The 4,189-nt window shown below is 36.5% G+C and overlaps 1 long non-coding RNA gene across 1 annotated transcript; it reads right to left on the minus strand.

Moving 5' to 3' along the window:
* Positions 1-419: 419 nt before the first annotated feature.
* LOC147013879 (uncharacterized) lies at positions 420-4,189 on the minus strand. Its single transcript, XR_015050547.1, has 2 exons — positions 2,584-4,189; positions 420-2,486 (listed from the first exon to the last, which is right to left on the minus strand). It is a non-coding gene; the product is annotated as an uncharacterized LOC147013879 (long non-coding RNA).

Here is a 4,189-nt window from a genome sequence, read left to right on the forward strand (position 1 = left end):
TAGGTGTTCATATGGATTCTTTTCTTTCTTTTTCATTGACTAGGTGTTCATATGGATTCTTTCTTTTTCATTGAGTAGGTGTTCATCTAGATTATTTCAAATGAATGGGAAAAATAAATCACAAGAGTTTGGATAGATAAGAAAAAAATTAATCTGAAATGTTGTCCATTTGTTGGTTCACACTTTTTACTCTTTGGTATACACTATTTCTCCTGACTTTGTTAAGAAGTTTTGAGTTAATGAGGCGATTGGGAGATTTAATTATCCAGGGTATAACATTATGTTATGTTGTCTTTGCTCTGTTTGAATTAGAGCATCTATAAAACAAATGTAGGGTTCTTCCTTATTTTAACTAGATATATCAAAATGATGATTATTATCAAAAAGATTATTGAGAGTGAGGCAAAGAAAATCCAAGATATTTTCATGGTCTCTATATCAAATATTGAGTAGAGAGTACATGTTTCATTATTTACTTTAACAATCTGGTCGGTCAATTCTACATTTGCATGACAGACCTGGGCAGTTTTTTCTAAACCCTTTGTTTTATAGTATTCTAGGACACATTCGACTGTAGGATGAATATATCTTTTACCAAAACATGATTTAAACAAATTCTTTTCATCCAAGTTTCTTACACTTTCTTGGGTTATCATTGAATCAATACATTTTTTTTCACAGGAATTACAAAAGACAAAACTAAGCAGATAATACACCTTTGTGGACACTCGAGGGTCAAGTCCGAGGTGTATAACAGTATATAATGTGTGTCAAGGGGGACGTTCTTAGATCTGTGAACCCCAAACACAGAATCCTCAACTGAATAGTCAAGGCTTAACTTTTGTTTGTGTGTGTGTGTGCAATGGGAGCAATAGGTTGGCGCTTCACTCCCTCCTACTATACACCGTTGTGGACACTCGAGGGCCAAGTCCGAGGTGTATAACAGTATATAATGTGTGTCAAGGGGTGGACGTTCTTACATCTGTGAACCCCAAACACAGAATCCTCAACTGAATAGTTAAGGCTTAACTTTTGTTTGTTGATGTGTATGTGTGTGTGTCCCAACCCTCACATTCAAAATCTCAACCCCAACCCTCACATTCAAAATCTCAACCCCAACTCAATCCTCGCCCAACACAATGTCTTTTTCAAAATGAGATTTTCACCTATATATATATATTTTTACGTTTTTTTTTTCTTCTTCCAATTCTGTCTTTTAAGGCTTTCAGGTTTGATGACGTAGAAAGGGGGAGTAAGCCTGCACTTTCTTCCCAGAACGAACAATGTATATTTTTTGTTTTTTTTCTCTTCTTCCAATTCTGTCTTTTAAGGCTTTCAGGTTTGATGACGTAGAAAGGGGGAGTAAGCCTGCACTTTCTTCCCAGAACTTTCTTGATCTTGCTCCCATCAAGCACCATCCGACAAAGAACTACATCGATAGGTTTAGATCCCAAAGAGTGATAGCAACTCCAAAAGTCTCCAAAATATAAATAAATAAAATAATAATAATAATAAATAAATAAATAAATAAATAAAAGCCCCCAAAAAAGTTTCAAGTGTCCAACATAAACCCAACTTTCCAAGTCTTCAAGGTATAACCACATTCCCGTTGAGTTTCCAAGATATGTATCACATTGTGAGTTATCAATCCAGAACCCACATTTCAAGTATTCAAAGTAAAACCAACTTACAAAGTCTCTTAAGGATAACTCATTTACTGATTTTTTCAAAATTTGTGAGTCTCCAAGGTAGGCCCCATATTTAGAACCATCTTGGCAGAACCCTTTTCCTGAGTCTCCAAGGTAGTTATTTAAACCATCAAGGCAGAACTCATTTACTGATTTTTTCAAAATTTGTGAGTCTCCAAGGTAGGCCCCATATTTAGAACCATCTTGGCAGAACCCTTTTCCTGAGTCTCCAAGGTAGTTATTTAAACCATCAAGGCAGAACTCATTTACTGATCTTTTCAAAATTTGTGAGTCTCCAAGGTAGGCCCCATATTTAGAACCATCTTGGCAGAACCCTTTTCCTGAGTCTCCAAGGTAGTTATTTAAACCATCAAGGCAGAACTCATTTACTGATTTTTTCAAAATTTGTGAGTCTCCAAGGTAGTTCCCATATTTAGAACCATCTTGGCAGAACCCTTTTCCTGAGTCTCCAAGGTAGTTATTTAAACCATCAAGGCAGAACTCATTTACTGATTTTTTCAAAATTTGTGAGTCTCCAAGGTAAAACTTGTATTCTGGCTCATCAACGTATAACTTGTTCAGTGGGTATTGTCTTGATAACTCACAATGAGTACTATTGCTGTAAAACTCTTTTTCAGGATTTTGCTGGTCTCCAAGGTATAACTCTTTGGTTGGGTCATCAAGGACGAACTCGTTCTGTGGGTCTTGGTCGCTCATAAGGTCTTCAACCAAGCCAACAATTTCGCCCCAAGTTGTAGCAAAAGCAGTATTTTCATTTCGTATTTCAGACACAATTTCCTGTGAGAGAAAATAATAATGTATTAATTAAGTTATTTAATTATTAAATGAGTATGCTTCAATCAAAGTTTGAAAATAGGAAAATAAAAAATCTTACCTCAATAGATAAGAGGTTTGAATCCAGTTCATCAACTTGAAGGTTTAGTTCCATAGAAGACAGAGAGTTCCAAGGAACACCAAAGTCATCCCACTCAAGGTCTTCAACCAAGCCAACAATTTCCCCCCAAGTTGTAGCAAAAGCAGTATTTTCATTTCGTATTTCAGACACAATTTCCTGTGAGAGAAAATAATAATGTATTAATTAAGTTATTTAATTATTAAATGAGTATGCTTCAATCAAAGTTTGAAAATAGTAAAATAAAAAATCTTACCTCAATAGATAAGAGGTTTGAATCCAGTTCATCAACTTGAAGGTTTAGTTCCATAGAAGACAGAGAGTTCCAAGGAACACCAAAGTCATCCCACTCAAGGTCTTCAACCAAGCCAACAATTTCCCCCAAGTTGTAGCAAAAGCAGTATTTTCATTTCGTATTTCAGACACAATTTCCTGTGAGAGAAAATAATAATGTATTAATTAAGTTATTTAATTATTAAATGAGTATGCTTCAATCAAAGTTTGAAAATAGGAAAATAAAAAATCTTACCTCAATAGATAAGAGGTTTGAATCCAGTTCATCAACTTGAAGGTTTAGTTCCATAGAAGACAGACAGTTCGAGACAAGCACACAGAACACCATTGCCAGCAAAAACAAATGTTTAAAATGGAGCCTGGGTTTGAAGCTTTTATAGAGAAAGACTGGTGGGTGTGGTTTCCTTTGGAAATTCCCTGGGCAAGCCTAGGCAAGCCTTCATTGGGAAATTTTTCAAAACCATAACATCCTGTAATTTTCTAGTGATTTCTTTGTGAGTCAGAGATGAACTGGAAATGATGTAAGAGTGGGCGGGGCTTAGCAAAAGTGGGCGGAGCTTAGGAAAAGTGGGCGTGGCTTAGAAAAAATACCTTATGAAAAGTGGGCGGACCTTAGCAAAAGTGGGCGGAGCTTAGGAAAAGTGGGCGTGGCTTAGAAAAAATACCTTATGAAAAGTGGGCGGAGCTTAGCAAAAGTGGGCGGGCCTTAGGAAAAGTGGGCGTGGCTTAGAAAAAATACCTCATGAAAAGTGGGCGGAGCTTAGCAAAAGTGGGCGGAGCTTAACAAAAGTGGGCGGGGCTTAAAGAAAAGTGGGCGGGGCTTATTGAATACCTTGTGTAAAGTGGGCGGGGCTTAACAAAAGTGGGCGGGGCTTAAAGAAAAGTGGGCGGGGCTTAACAAAAAATAACCTGTGGCTCAGGAGGTGGTCAAACAAGAGCATTAAGAGAAGTTTATCATTTCGTAATGGCACAAATGGGGTATCTTAAAAAATATAAAGATTCAAATGTTTTGTTTGTCAATATTTTAGATGGGGATTATTGTGCAAAGAAAATTAAACTATTGAAGGAATTTGAGAATGAACAAATCTTTATAGGTTCAATGAGTGAGCTGTTCAACCCCCAGGTGTTCAATTCAATGAGGTTCAACCTCCAAGTTAAAAGGGGAGACAAATAAATATACCTTGGGATAAAAAGGGGATTTATTTTTAGGGAAAAAAAATATAAATCGCTGAAAATCCCCCATTCATTTACATGGGGAAAAGTGAGCCAGAATCAGTATTCTTACCCTACTGAC

Source organism: Eptatretus burgeri, chromosome 13 (genome assembly GCF_056783735.1).
Source record: "Eptatretus burgeri isolate ZD-2024b chromosome 13, Ebu_testis_v1, whole genome shotgun sequence".
NCBI classification, from domain to species: domain Eukaryota; kingdom Metazoa; phylum Chordata; class Myxini; order Myxiniformes; family Myxinidae; genus Eptatretus; species Eptatretus burgeri.